Consider the following 16,821-nt stretch of genomic DNA (forward strand, 5'->3'; position numbering starts at 1 on the left):
CACAGCCAGCAGTAAAGCCCTTCCTTGCTGCTCTCCAGTGGCCCTTGTGTAGTTGTGTGAGTCAAAAGAAGCAAAGCGTTGGTCAGGTCCCCAGAATTACTCCCAGTATTTAAAACACCCCAGTTTGAATGCATTGGCCCAGTGAAAAGATCTGGCTTACCTTTATAAAAGTTTCACCTTCTTAAATGTGCAAGTGGTATAGTCCTTGACTTGCCCCACAAACATTAATGTGTGTGACACCTTCCCCGCAACCCACCAGCATTTGCATCATTGTGAAGCTTACATCTTTACTGCTCAGGTACCCAAAAGGAAGGGAAGATGGAATTAGGAGGTATGTCCCATACATGACCCATAGCAACTTTGGAACCTTGCTGCTTCCAATACTGTTTCTTCCATAATGCCTATATTGAATGTCCTGGCACACCCGCGTAATAACTTCCCCCACTGAAGTGACTGCTCACTTAATGATAACAAGATAAGGCTGGAACTCCCAAAGTCCAATTGTTAACGATATCTCCCTTGTAAAATAGCAATTGCCATCCATTTGTCCTGTGTCAGAGAGACTCTAGACTTTTGCAAGGACATGGCCTTGAGGATACTGCCAAGTGATTTGATCCCAGCCCTCGCTGCTCACTTCACAAACGCAGGAGCTGTTCTCCGCTGCACGCAGCTGGTTAGCGAGTGCCTGAAGCACCCGGAGATTTTCAGGCACTTGTCTGAACCTGTGATGGTCTCATTCTCATTGCTGTGAGGCTGGCTGCTGGGATACTTGTTGCAGTTCTTACAAATGCAAATGAAATGACAACTTTCCTTCCGAAGCAGACATGAGAACTCCACCCCTCAGGATCTGTGCACAGCAATGCTCCTTCCATGAGTGAAAAGGAGGGCAGCGTTTAAAAACAAAGGTAAGAACTACGTTGGAATTAAAAAACAAAACAGTGCAGAAAAGGAGCATCTGTGACACTGATGTTCAGACAATCCCGGGAATCTAATTCCAAGCTCCTGTCATTTGCTAAGTTCAGTGCCAACAATTTGACTGTGAGCTATAAAAGCCCTACCTAAATCAGTGCACAAGATACCAATGCACAGACACAAGCTACCACATGATGTGCTGCAAAATTGTGTACACTACTGCCTCACAAAGTTTACATATTCATGATGAAAAAAGTTCTGACGCTAAAGCTTGAGCTACATCAGACACTGTGGAGCACCTGCGGCCATAGCAGCACAACACTGACCTGTGGCCACCACTTCCCCCAGTCTGAATTCTTAGAAGCAGAGCACAGAATATTATTACTCATGGTGGAAATTAAAGAGCAAAAGGGAAATGCACATTTTCCTCCAAACCCCAAATAATAAAAAAAATTTACCTTTCTGTTCATAAACATATTCTTGCATAGACATAGCTTAATACTTCTTTGAGGACTCATACTGCATGGTTCTAGAATAATCTCTTTATAATAGCAACAACATTTATAAATACAGGAACACTAACTCTCGTAACAGCTAGTTTATTCAGTAGCTCTTATCTAAACCCTGTTATAAAAAGTATAGCTAAAAAGTAGTTTAATTTTAGTTTGTAACTGCATAAGCAAAAGCTTCAAGAAAAAAATTCTATGACTAATTGAAATACAGGTTGTAAATTAAAAATACCTTGTCTATCCAAGAGTGTGAGAAATTGATGAAAGAGAGCAGCTGAAATCTTGTTCACTCTAATTGCCAAGATACTCCAGGGTTCTACTTAATTTATAGCTTCTTAATTCTCCTTTTACATTAAGGGTTAGAGAAAGTTTCAAGATAAGTGTAAATGCTCAAAGTCATATTCACAAATCCACAGACTTAATCCTCAAATTCAGCCAACAATAGCAATCACAGTAAGCGAAGAAATTAAAAAATGTAAGAGAAAAAGTATGATCTCTAGAATATAACAGCCAAGTCACATCAGAGGAAAGGACCATCCTCAGACCCTGTGATACTAGTTTGTCACATTATTAGTAATAAAAAAAGAGAGAACACAGATCTATATGCCCGAAGCTTGACCCTCGAATGGGAAATCCCATGAACTCTGGATAATCTAATCAAACTGAAATGCATACCCAAACCTCTCTGTCAGTCCCTAGCTGGCTTACTTTCAAGCTTACTTGCTTGAATGACTGTCACCAACTAGGAGGTGGCCTAATCCAAAGCCTATTGCACTCAACTGAGAGGCACTGACTAGCAAGTGCCTCCAGTGGCTTTGGGCCAATGCATCACAGTAACTAAACAGTACGAGACTCAACAGAGAAGACAGTGTAGCAGAACATTTAAAGAACAAGCTCAAGCTACAACATGATGCCATATATATAAAATATGTGAAATGTATATAATACACACATGTACATAAAGAACATGTAAATGATTTTGCATAGATAAATATATAGACAGAACAAATGAAGAAAGGAGGATGTATGAGTGGTAGCAACAGATATTCCACATTTACAACTTACCTCAAAAATAGCTTCAGTTTAAAAGAATATATATCAGCATCTTTGATATAACAAAAATAATATACATATAATCTGCTAAATGGATTTTACTCTGATGCGTTACTGATGAGATCATTGTCGTCTGCCAAATCATCCACATATTTCATTAGAATAAAGGGCCATAGAAGAAACATGCATTAGTTGATTAATGAAAAAAACACAAAAATTGATTGAGACAGAAGTTCAGTAGCATTATGTTCCTTAATAGAAAAAAGACCATCATTAAAAATTAACAAATGGTAAGTGTCTTGAGCTATTCTATCAGTGCTTTCTGTCTTCAAGGTATGCTCTTTTCCCCATAGTAGCAAACAGTATTCACACACACACACACACAACCTAGCACTGCTCAAAGGATTTTGCAATGATTTCTGTATTCTTTTTCACCCTGCTGTATCAGCAAAATCATAAGATTTATATTGCAAAAGATTATTGTGACACACAAAAACATTCTGTTGCTAAAAAAGAATTTAATAAGCATAAACAAGGATTCAACAGTGCACAAACAAAAATCACCCTGCTGAGTGATGACTTGAGGGTTTACAAGCCTTCGTTTCAAAGCAAAATTGTGCAAGCGCTATTTTTAAAAATATGCTTATAAGTGCAGACATTTACATATTTGCAATGCATTTCTAGAAATAGCCAGTTATCACATCTAATCAATTTAGTATATCAAATTCTACTTGTTAGGAGGGAGTGGAATGACTGCTGGAGTGACTCAGCAGCAGCACTGTCCTGAGATGATACAGAAGCACTTGATGTACAGGCAGCAGAAGCAAGGCACCTTGATGCAGGAGCTTGTGGGCATAGTTAAAATGGACGTTTATAACTTCTCATTTTCCACGAGTTTCCTTGCCTATGTGAAAACTGTTAAAGCAGCAATCCTCCTGGTGCAACATTCAGCAGAAGACCCCTACCAGGAGGGTTCCTGGAGAACGCTGCTGTCCCTAACCAAGAAATGCACATTACAAAAGGACATAGGTAACTCATGAAAATGAAGAATACCTCTGAAAAGGTACACTTGTACCTCTTCAGAGCAATGAAGTTTGCCTTCAGGCAATGAAGAAACTCTCATGCTCAGCCATGAACACAGAAATTGAAAGCAGGAGAACCGAAGTGGTTGTCACTCCAAATTATCAGCCCCCTCTGAGGTTGTCACCCTGTGCATGAGTACTGTAAAGCACGAGAAGCTGTTCTATGTTATATTCACACATTTTCTCCCAACAGCCTCTGCCTCACCTTCCAAACATTAAAAACCTTTTTTCAGCACTGTTCAGGTGGGGATTCTAGTACATCTCACCAAACTAAGGCTACTCAAAACCAACAGCCAGGACGGCACATAAATCCCAACACTTCACGTGCAACATCACCAGTGATTCCCACAACAACTTCCTGGAAAGAAGTGGAAACAACATATGGGATCAGTAACCGTTTCCAGCCACTGAAGCTTAATCTGCCTGTCTTTGTGAGTCAGTATCCCAACTTCATAGAAAATCGGTATGATGCCAAACCAAGAGACATGTCATGAGGTTTCATTCAATTATTTTCATAAACAGTTTTGATAACATTTCCTGAAAGGCATGACACAACAGGCAGAATATTATTCACACCAAGTCACTCTCTTTTCACAACTTAAGCATTTGTAATGTTTACTTTCAGCATAAAATGGTGGAACTTTTAAAAACAGATTTCTTTTACGGAGAGACCATCTGTTTGCAAATTTCTAAACAGAAGATAATCTTCTTGCATTGCTACTCATGATTGTCTAAAGCTAGCTGGGGCCATTGACAGCTCAAACAAATAAATAAATAAATCACAAGAAATAAGAAAAAACCTAACAACTAATCCAAACTACTGCAGTTTAAAAACAGGCTGAGAAGGTCAAAGGAAGTGGGGATAATTTTACAATGATAATATTGGAAAGACAGCAGCAAGTCAGCAAACAGACGAGATTCTTCAGTTGTATGGCCGAATCAACTCAGTAAGCAATACCACAAGGTACTAAAAGTCACCATAAATAACTCATTTTCATGGTGGTCAGCCAAAACCTGTTAAACTGTAGCTTGTGGCATCCCTGAAGGAATCAGGAATAAAAAAGAAAGCTTCTGCTTAGATACAACTGTGTTAGCAATCATCAATGATGGGAGCAACCACAGAAGCACTACATGACATTTTAATGGAGGTTTCATAACAGTCTAAGCGTTTTAAAGTTTGCTTGTGTGGCAAAAACTCTTTAATGTTGTGTATGTATTCAAAAAAGAGAGCTGTTATTGACCACAAAGTTACTTGCCCCAAGATTAAATTTGATACACTAAGTGCGTGCTATTTGTCATTGAAGAAAGTAGCTCATACATGTGACACAGCCAAGCTAATTTGGTCTTTTAACAGATAATATAATCTTAATGGGCAACATATCCTTTCATTACTGTCATTTAATGTACTTACAAATGCTCCTGTCCCCCTTCTCAGACAGAATTTGCCCATCAAGACTGCAGTGCCCTGTTAGGTAACTCAGTACTGGGCAGTAAGACGTTAAACAGTAGTTGAAAAACTGTAAATACAAATTGCAAAAAAATAAAGTCTCACTACAAAGTAAAGAGCAGGCTCCTGAAAAAGTTTGAGTGAAGGCCTCCAGTATGTCAACTCATCTTTCACAGACTACATACATAAAAGCAGACATACAACCCTCTAGTTTGCAGTACATAATACCATACACAGGGATAAAAAAAAAAATTCCTTACCCAGCACTTCCCCCCTGACAACTGCTGCCCTGCAACCACGCAGCAAGATGGGCACACTTCTGTTGTTGCCTTTGTCACACTCCACAGATTAGTTTAAAAATTGTGGACCGATTTAGGTATTAATAATACTATATTGTATGCCTCTAATTACCAATGTCCACTAAGAGCGCTTAGAGAGAGCGTTTAAACCATGGCTACTCTTCAACGTGTTCTCTCCACAACTATACTTCTAATTCCCGCTCTGTTCATTTTAATGCATTATTGTTTCAAAATACAATGCTTCAAAATTGCAAATTACATCTGGCTCAAGGGCTGATTATGAGAAATACTAGCACTTCTGCCTCTGCGTGAATAACTCTGATAATAATGAGAGATTGATTGAGCTCCAAGAAGTCCAAATGATGAGAAGGGTCAATTTGAACATTTCTATTAGCTTCTTTTGTTAAATCTAACACTTTGCCAGGCCAAAGACGAATACTGCATCTGGTTACCATGATTTTTTCCAACCCTACAGAAGTACAATTTAGAAAATGGGTACTGGTCTAAAGGCAGGCCTTATAAGAAATGCTAATGAAACATAAAAACCCACCCATTTTACTGGCACTCAAGAGATGGCACAAAAAAAAAAAAAAAAAAAAAAAAAAAGAAAACTTGCAAGGGAAATTTGCTTCAACACTTTCCTGGCAGAAAAGGAAAAAACCCCTCAGTAATACGAAGAGTCTTCATAACTCCATTTAACAACCGAAACGTTTGCTTGCATATATATGAGCATGGCCTGCCTTACGTAAATGTGAGCTACAACAAGAAAATCACTAAAGATGCTTGCTAAGCACATGCAACAGGCAGAGAAACGAGGACACAAATGTAATACACTGGCTAGTTAGACCAGGAAATTGCAGTACCATTATTCCAACAACTTAGGCTTGCAGCCTTGCAATTACACTGTGTAAAATCAGCAAAGGTTAACATAGACACACAAAAAGTTAATCAAACTACTGCCAGTTCATCCGGAACCTTCCAAAGATTAAAACTTCCCTACAGATCTCATTACCTAGAAATGTTAAGAAGTCAGTCAGCACTTTTTCTGTCAATTACTGAAAATCTTTGTTGATACACATCTCCTAGAAAATAACCTTTGTAGGGTATATTAAGCAATAGGTGATGTCTCTATATCTTGAGCCTTACTCACATATTTACACTTACAGGAGGTGGGGAAGGCACAGATGATTTCCAGCAGAGGACAACAGACAACACTGTAGGATCTGTGGGACAAGTCTAACCAAAATATCCTTAAAACCCTGACAAGCGTGCAGCTGCCATTCTCTTCTCAGAGGACGCCTACAAGACTGCACAGCAATTCCCCTCGCTGAGCTGCAGCACCCCAGTGTTGGTGGCTGTAGGTTACAGTTTAGGGTCTCCTGTCCCATTCTGGGTCCCACAGTGCCACCTAAGTCTCCTTGCAGATAAAAAATAAACTTTAATTATAAAACCAAATAAATAATGCCAATAGGGTACTTTCACAAGGTGCTCTAGAGCACAACTCAATTAAGCTACATTGAATGCCCCTGAATCTACATTGTTATAAAAAACAGAGGGCAAAAAATAACAGGTACGTTATTTTGAAAGTTTGCTACAAAGACAGGGCTAAGGCACAGGACTTAGCCTGAGCCAAGGCTCTGGTTAGTATACATGAACATGCCACTGCTGGCTTCACATACCTCTGTCTATTCTATCAGCTGATATTCTGCCCTGCGGCATGAAAATTTAGTTTACATACGCAGTGTCTGCTGGGTAGAAAATGAAGAGCGAGACTTTGCACTGCAGCAGCACCACCAGAACAAACCATCTCTGGAGCGGATGCAAGAAGGCTCAGGTGGATCATCGCTGGGAAGTCAGTTTGGCAGCGAGTCCCCGCAGCAGCTGGCGCAGGGGCTTGCCCAGAGCTACCCGGAGCCCTGGAGACGCCCGGCATCCTGCAGCTGCCAGCTTGAGCTGTCTTCATGGTAACTGCAGTTGAAATAACCATATCAATTGTGATTTACACCGCTGATTGTTTCAGGGCCAAGATGGGAGTGGACATTTATTTCAGATTGAAAAGGTGTATAAACCAGGACTTGCATGGGACTAATTACAGTCAGGAGATGTGGGGTGGTGGGGTTTTTTTTTTGGTTCCAGCCACCATACAAATAAGCTCCTAGCACAGATGATCTTAGACCTAGACCAGCCCCAGTCATGCACACTGACATTTCTGTTCTCATTCGTACATGCTCAGGCACTATAAGAAGTGACTGGGCCTATATTTATTTAGAAACCCAGACAGATGATGTTTAAAATAAATCCAATCTTGACATCAACGATATCTGGCTCCTGAGATGTTCTTCTCCAAATGAGATCAGCTCTGCTCACGCTCGGTGCTGCACACAGTATACAGCAATTATCAATGCCATCTTAATATTTTTTCTGAAAATATAGCCTAAAATAAACCTGACACCCCCCCCCCCCCCATGAAAATGGCACTGAGTTTTCACATTTTATTTATCTTACACAAGCAGTTTTCTTCCTTTTGCAGTTACAAAAGGGAAACAGGATTAGCAAAGTATTTGGAGCTCCACAGATGATATCAGGACTCCTAACAGTTACAGATGATAATACTGTTGGTATCACTACTTGCTCAGCAACATCAGCGAAAAAACAACTAACACTACATCTGAAACTCCTGCTTGTGGCAGCATGTTGTGCTCTGAATTTCAGGATTTTAGCACTATGGGTTAAAGACAAAGATAGCATCTATAATAACATTGTGAAATATTTGAGATTTATTTGTGGTACGTTGCTGTTGAAATATGTAATAGCAATTCAGCTTGCATTCTAAATACTGCTGGCACACCTGGTGTTGAATATGCTAGAAGCACTTGCAATCGGTATAAAAATATACTACTTTCATTATTGTGGTACTCAAAAATGCTGATACAGCTAACATTCTAGATGCATTTTTGTTATTAAATCCTCTTTTTCAGAACTTTTAGAGCTAATCCATAAACTTTGTTTCTGATTAGACATTTTCTTACTAAGTACTACCTATAACAGCATAGCAGAAAAAAGGAAATCTACATACATTTTCAGTCATCCATCCACCATCCATCCACCTTCAAACTAAACTCAACAGCAGCATCTGGAAGCCGTAGACAGCATATGTTTTTAGCATACAAATATTTCATATTTCTACAACACAGGAAACACCACAAGACATCAAAGCCCTTGGAGACACTAGCATGAACAAGGTACTATCCCATTTTTAAAATGAGAGAACAGTTCCTCTTGAAAGCTTAAGCAACTTGCCAAACTCCAGGAGATTTCTGTATTGCAAGCACAAACAACGTAAGGACTAACTCTGCAGATTCCACTGACAAAGCCAGGTCTATGAAGTTAATATATCTACTGAACTAGTTATTTCTAACAGAGAATTTCTCTACCAATACAGCATTACCAACATACTTTCAATGTATAATACAAACCCTTTAAAAAAGCCTCATCAGTAGTATGCTATTATATTTGTTGAAAATAGTTAAGACCACCAAGTAGTTCCATGAAACCATACTATGTTCTTTTTTCTTTTAGGACTAGGAGCTACAAGACCGATAGAAAAAAAGTCTTGGAAAAAGTGTTAACATTTGTAGAAACTATGAATTTATCTTCTGCAGAAGCAAACATTTCAAAATTTACTGTTAATCACATCATCATCTAGCCCAAACATACACTGTAAAACTAGTTCTTGAAGTGAATGCATTCCAGCAAGGTCTACTTTACAAACACCTACAGCCTTTTCTTGCACTCCTGCTTATTGTAAGTTTGCACAGAAGCAGTAAAAGTTAATATGCAGTGGAACACTACATTAACTACTGAAATGTTATTGCACATCAAAAAGGTTTACTGCTACTTTGCAAACATGCTTACCTGAGTGCCATAAAATACTGACATAATGAGTCAGATCTACTGCAGTGCATTGCAATCAGGTCTTTGCACTTGTAATGTAAAAGCAGCTCCTTGATACAAAAGTCATTCTACACAATCTCTAAAAGACATTTTTGTATATGATGTACTACAAATTTTGTTAGTATTTTGGAATTAGGTAAATATACTCCAAATAGTCAGTAACAGGACAAATTGCCCAGAACAGAATATACACACACCGTATTTTGTACTTGAGCACAAAGGCACCATCTCAAGAAATCCTTGAGCTGCAGATCACGGAAAGCCTGGAAGACAGACCTGGGAAGAACTGCTATACGGTACCCCCACCCTTGGGAGCTACTACCGACCACTGTCAGAGACCAAGTATTGGGGTACAGGGACTTACAGGGTATCATTCAACTCTGTGTGACTGTATTCTTATGTTCTTACATTAAACTCTAGAGAATCTACCGAACATGGAAGGAATTAAAAATAATACTTTCTCCCCCTCCAAATGTAATATAAACTTCCTTCTTTTGTGACTGGCTGAACTACAAATGCCTGAGGTTTTACTTGATATCTGTACTCTGAGATGAAAATGAAAAGTATCAGCATTAATACAACACAAATTTTATGTTTTTAATTCAAAAGCAGGTGACATTTTCTGGTGTAGCATGGAATAGTGGAAAGGAAGATTTCTGTAGACTGTTTCTTCCTTAGTTCCACAGAAAATAATCACCTTTTCTAGCTCAGTGGATCATATGAGACACTATTAGGTACCCTATCAGCCAATCAAGCTTGGTATCCTAATAGTTGCCAGTCCAAGACAATTTAGAGTAAGATGCTTGGAAGCACAGTAAAAATAACCTGTTTACAGATAACTTCTTCCTCAACACTTAGCATGCAATGGGTGGCTCACAGTCACAAAAGCATGCTTAGCTGCGTTTTTTGCTATATTCTTGGTGTTCAAGGAACTGTGGGGGCAGTAAGTCCCTGAGGGTATCACGTATCACAAAAATCCTTTAAAATTTAAACTTTTTGGATGACAATCTTACTGTACATCCACATGTTTTTGCCTCATGAGAAGGATAAGTACATGTTGATTGATTCAGATTTTTTGTACCAGTGATTATTCAGTGTATCTTGTTCCTATCTCCTCTTACCAAGGACAAATGCTTTTCACCAGGAGAATGGTTAAGCACTGGAACAGGCTGCTGAGAGAGGCTGCCGAGTCTCCATCCTTGGAGATATTTGAAACTCAACTGGGCATGACACTCAGCTGATGAAACGCTGAAGCTGGACTGCTGTGAGCAGGAGCTGAACCAAGCAGAGATCCCTTCCTGCCTGAATCACTCTAAAAGTGCAATATTTTCAATATCTCTTCAGTTCCTCCTAATTCTATCTTTTTTCCCTCCAGAAGAAGTCAGCAACGGATTCAAAGTGGGGGAAATACTACTTGCATACCCCATTGGCATTGTGTTTCTAATATTTCCTTCTCTCTTATTCTTTCTACAAAACTTTTGTTCTTATTTTTCCCTGAAACAACAACTTAAAAGCCTAAATAAGCCCTCTGAATGCCTTATACCCACTATTTTCTTACTGTGTTCAGGGAAATGCAAGGGCATGCCTTATACCCACTGTTTTCTTACTACATTCAGGGAAACGCAGGGGCTCACAGACTTTCTATTCCGGTATATTCTATTCTGGAAATCATACTGGCTTATACCAATTTTGCCATTTTCACTGAAGTGTTTTATAATTCTGTCTTTAATGACTATTTCTCTGCACAACAGTAGGACATGTGGAAATCCTAACAGGAGGCATCAGCCTGCCAACGCACCGCAAATACAGATCATTGCTCCCGGGAAGTGAAACGCAGTATTCAGTTGGAGCTTTGCCTTTTAGAAAAGGATCAGCTGTCCTGCAGCTGCCAACTTCAGTACCTCAAGTAAATATGACTTAATAGCCTATGTCATATTCAGCTATAAAATATATATTAAGTTGCATTAATTTTCATCTAAGACAACATTCCTATTCCTGTTTTTAAAAAGGATTTTCAAAGAAGACTCTGCTTTAAAAACATAATCTACAGCATCCGTAATGTATACCAACGTACAGGTGCTATCAGTAGCAAATTAAATCTCCAAAGAACATTTCCAACAGATAATGAAACAAATGTCATTAATAGAGCTTTTCATCTAACAGATCCTTCACGTCTCAAGACGGTATTTATTTACCGTACTTTGTTAGGGACTAGCACACTGCCTAGTTAGTCTTCAATTATCACATCAGGTGGAGGAAAAAATCCTATTTCTATACGAGCTAAAACTGAAATTGACTTTGAATCTCTGAACTGTCAACAAATTCTTCTCTGAAAAGGCTTGCTTTGCAGAGATTATAAAGTAGGTGTCATCCTTGACACTTGCGTTCTATATTCATCCAGCAGGCCTGGAAGAGAAGCGCCGCAGAACGCCGGGCAGGATGGCGGAGGGCTCAGCTGTCACGCCGCCTGCCTCCCTTGCTTGCTTTGCAGGCAGAGACGGTGCTGTAGGTGTCAAAGGTTCTCTATTTAAACTTGCTGACAAGCAAAGGAAGAATACTGGGAGAATATGTTAGCAGCCACTATGAACTCGTCTCTAGTAACAGGTCATCCTGACACTTATTTCTGGATGTTAGAAACAAAAGCCCTGATTCTATTGAAATTAAAAAAACCAAACCCATACAATATACCCCTATCAGATTTACAAGTTCAAGATTTACTCTGGGAAAATTGAGTGTTAAGAATACGTAGAGCAAAGCCCTGCTTTCTGTCAGAATGACAAACTAGAAAGCCACATATGATTATGTTAATCTCTCACTTCAAATCTCCCTTGCACAATCACATACCACCGCTTTCTGTGTTTTGTTTAAAAGTCATAGAGTTTACTAACCACTTAATGAAGCTGCATTCCTTAAATCCCTGACAGATTATGTGAAGTTGTTTGGTTTAGAAACACGAATTTGCCATTCCACTGCCCCCCGCCCCAATGACATCTTAGTCAAAAGCTGGTGCGTTTGGGGCTGCAGGCAACGAAACACACCTTTCCTCAAAGCAACTGATTCCACCAAACAGCAGAAAACAGGAAGGCGAAAAAGTGCGGAGAGGAAGGAAGGAGCATGGCTTGCCTTTCCAAAAAAGAAAAGCTATTTTCAATCAAGCTTATCTCCTTCAGTCCCTTATTTACTTTTAATTGGAAAGAAGTAAGTGAGGAATATGAAAATGCTTTGAAAGACATTTATAAGAGTCCTGGGTAATTGTCTGCATCAAAGATGACAATTTGCTGCACGGCTGATTGCACTTGAAAGGCTTTTTTGATTCTGTGCGTCCAAGGGACTGGCTGAAACTTTGAAAACGGATCAGGAGAAAGTAGCCCAGAGAAGCGCAGGACAAGAAGGTGCCATCAACAGTATCCAACTTGCAGTCAGGACGAGGACTGTGCTCCTCCTCTGAAGCTTGAAAAGGCATCGTGCTTTGACCCAGCATCTAGGATTGTAGCGGATCGCACGTTTTCTAGCTGGTGGCAGAAGAGGGGAAGCAGATGTGGATTTAATGATAGTTGTGCCAGCTGGCTCATAGTAGTAGCAGGCAAAAACCAGAGCACAAATGGCCCCAGATTCCATTTACCTGAGCAACGACCCAGCTCAGCGTTTCTGATGAAAGTCTCAGCACAAGCACCGCAAGCTGTCGGCTACGTTCTCAGATGAGCATTAGCAAACCTAGGCACAATTCAGTGTGAGAGCAACGAGCTTCCAAGTTTGAAATGATACAGCCGACAGGTGTTTAAGCAATAACCTCCTCCTCTATGTTCTAAGGCTCAAGATTTATGGTGTTTTGTGCCATGAGCAGAGCACTAAAGAAAAAAAAAAACTTGCTAACTTTCAGAGCTTGTTCCTATGTTTTCTATTAAGCACATACATCAGTAAGTGTCATTCACCCATACGAAGTCCTATTAGTCATGCTTCCAAGGAAAATGCCATTATTGCTGCTTCTTAAGCTACTGAATGATGAAAATCAGACCACAGATTTTATTTTATCGAGTTTGAGGTATTTGCCAGTCCTGTTGATTAGGGTATAATTCAACAGTATTTTACACAACTCAGATACCTTTTTGTCATGTGCCTGCTTAAAAGTCTGAAGGTTGTTATTAAATGAAAGAGAAAGAAGATAATTACTAAATCAATGGTATAACCCTCGTGATTTGCTTTTCATCTCCTCACAGACATTACGATGAGAAAACTTAAATGAAAACCAGAATAGGCACTGCAAGAAAGTCATGTAACAAGCAACAGTAATCCATGTAGGTTATTCTCCCAAATGCACAGTCAGAGGTCTCAGATGGCTAATGTGGTTGAAATGTGTAATTCAAAGCTACAAATAATATGTTTAGGAATCTGGACATGTCCAGTGCACCTTGGAAGCAGCTGGGGGAGGGGGGAGGTGGGGAAGACAACAGTATATCTGATTTCAGCTAAACAAGGTTGCAAACTAAATTATCTATTTCCTCTCACAGAACTGGAGGATACAACACTGCAAGGCTCCCAGTAATCATTGTAAATGTAATTAAATCTAATTAGGATTAGATTTTAATGGTAATCTGGGAATATTACATTTGCATTGGCTATCCAGTGCATTGATTTACCCACCTGTATGCTACAATAGTTAAGAGAGGAATTAAAGATCAGTCACCATACGTTACAGCCTTACATCTCCATCAACATTACAGGGCAGATCTTGAAATACACAGCCTCCAGTACTAAAAACACGTATGCACATGATTAATTTTAAGCATACTGTCTTGTTCCATGAGCTTCAATACACAGTGCTTATGTTCTCCATTGAAAAGTTATGTTTATGTGGGACTGAGGTATTAATTCCTACAGTAGAAAATGTATTTATTTCATATAACATACTTATCTACAGTTGCTTCAAATTACACTACATCTAGTTCATAAGCAACTTCCAAAACCAGTGCAGGTATTTTCTTGCTTAAACTCAAGGTTAAGATACAATGTGCACACCCCCCCATCTTTTGTTCTCCTCAACAGTTCCTCACATAAACTCAAACATACCATTTGTATTTACAAATCCACTTTTATCCAATTATATCAAGGTCTACTTGTTTCAGCAGGTTTTTATTATCAGGGAGTGACTGTCCCTCCAATATTTCCAGCAAGACATGACTAGATAGCTTGGCCTCCCTACTACCCCCCTTCCTTCCTTTGGAAACCCAGAGCTGCTTTTTTTCCCTCCTTATTCTCAACATCTTGGTAGTTCAGTTTCTTCTAAAGATGTTATTCCTCGGACACATCCTTTGCTCAGACTGATCATTTGCTGGACATATTTTTTCTGTCATGAAACTCACCAATGAGAGTCCTTCCATACAAACTCCCCAGTAAGAGTGTGGCTGTCTACTTTCTTGCAAACAAAATTAATTCCCCAAAAAAGTGACATAAACACAGCGATGCCCCTGTCTTACAGAACCATGGTTCAGGGATGACCATAGAGGAAAATTATATATGGCTTGAGAACGCTGGGGAAAGATGTGGAGCTACCACTTCAGTTGCCTATTACTTCACCAGTCCAGTCACCTATCTAGACACTACATCCAAGCTTGTACACTGGGAATAAGCATGAAGGAAGTACAGGGATCGTAAGCGACCAGCAGCACCGCAGCAGATGTGTCATTTCATCATCATCCACAACCTACAAATAAGAACAATCTCCAACCTCCCTATCTTACTTCCTGAGGAGATCCACTTTCATAAATGAAAATACCCTGCACATGACAGGGGCAAGTGGAGGGGAAAAGAAGGCAGCATATACAATTTTCCTCTCTCAGGAGAGGAATGTCAAAGAATTGCACAACATAGAAGCCCATCAAATTAATGTATCCCTACCAGCACTAATTACAGGTGCACTGTTTGAAACTGTCTCTTAAGGCAGCACTACAATGACTTATTTATCAAGTGATTGTTTTTGTCAGGTTAATTTTTATCAAGAAGCAAAATCTCTACTTAAAAATACACAAAATCAGACTCAGAAATGAGTAAACATACTTTAGATTGCACTTGGAGAAGCGTACAGACTTTTATAAACTTCTGATGTCAACACACATATCCACTGAAGCCTTCTTAGGAGTGAAACAAAAAAACTAGCAGAACTTCTTATCAGCTTCCCAAAAACTATTTGCTCAGCTGGAAGTGGCCATCCAGGCACCCCCTAAACGCCAGCAACGGAGAAGAAGGAACTGCGCAGCCTCTCGTTTGGTATGTGACTGCAGCCACAGGACATGGCACACAATCCTATTGCAGCGATAAGAAAGACAGGAATGATGCAACTATTCAGGTAAAACAAATACATTCAGGTGTAAGCAAAGCTCTGCAGCACCTGCATCTCCTCAAATAGACCACTATTTTTGTTCAACACTTTTCTAGCTTAACTTCTGCCCTATATTCATCTGTGAAGAGAAAGAGACTTCTCAGCCAAATGACAAATTCAAATAAATTATTCTGTTCTGCCCTGAAATGTCAATTTGAAAAAAGAAATACACACATGCTCAGACAGATTTATTTCACAGTGAGAAGGGTGAACTTTCAGACTGTCCACAGCCCAATGTCAGCAAAGGTCCTCTGGAAATAACAGGAGTTGTGCGTGTCAGAGCCACACAGGCTGCACCCTGCGTTTTACAGTTCTCCTTCACAGTTATGTCAATCCTTTTTACTATGTTTGATACAAACAGTAAAACAATGGAAGTGTTTAAAAGATTTACTTATGATTTTAACCTGCTATCTGAATCACCCAGGGATTTCTTGGAAATGATGACTAGATGTTGAAGGATAAATGTATACCTAGGGTTGTCTAGTGGGAGTTTCCATCTCACAGTACAGTTTAATGAAGTTCCCAGTAGCAAATCCTAAGATTTTAACTGAAGGCAAGAAGACTTATTTTTATACATCAGATAGACTCCACTTTATGAGCTGCCAGTTTACATATAGGCAATAGAAAGCCCCTTGGCTAAATACAGACATTGGAATAAAGTGTCAGTTAACAGTAATTTCATCCCACAAGCGTTCTTGCCCATACAACCTAATGAAGAAAGATTATTTTAAGATAAGAGCACTGAAAAGGAAGAAAAAAAGTGAAGGAAGGAAAAAAGAAAAAGAACTACAAAGAAATCACAATGTTGCACAGAACCAAAACATCCAATTATGCTTTGATCGTGGCTTGAATTTTAAATGTCACTGTCATCATTATTTTCTATCGCACAACTTCTTTCAGTGATTACGTGATATCTCTGATATATGTCAGATGTACAGAAAAACAAAGCATGTTATAGGCAGAAGCAGTAGCTTATCTTGCAGACATAATAAAGCCCATCATCTCTCAAACATTATTGAGAAGGCTGTCAACAAAGCAAATCAAGCACCGAGTGGAAATGAGGCATAATGCTTAATTCCCTCAATCAGCATTTTCCTGCTTGCCAGGAGCACCTCTCTTGGGTGGGCTGACAAGGTGCAAGCTAATTTACAGATCCAGGAGGAGTCAACTGCATCCGGATAGCAGTGGT

The 16,821-nt window shown here is 39.4% G+C and overlaps 1 protein-coding gene across 15 annotated transcripts in view; it reads right to left on the reverse strand.

Annotated features, from left to right (window-relative positions):
* The window catches only part of PARD3 (par-3 family cell polarity regulator), a 462,214-nt gene that overhangs the window by 123,152 nt on the left and 322,241 nt on the right, over window positions 1-16,821 (reverse strand). The gene's annotated exons all lie outside the window — the stretch shown is intronic.

Source organism: Gymnogyps californianus, chromosome 2 (assembly GCF_018139145.2).
Source record: "Gymnogyps californianus isolate 813 chromosome 2, ASM1813914v2, whole genome shotgun sequence".
Taxonomy (NCBI): Eukaryota; Metazoa; Chordata; class Aves; order Accipitriformes; family Cathartidae; genus Gymnogyps; species Gymnogyps californianus.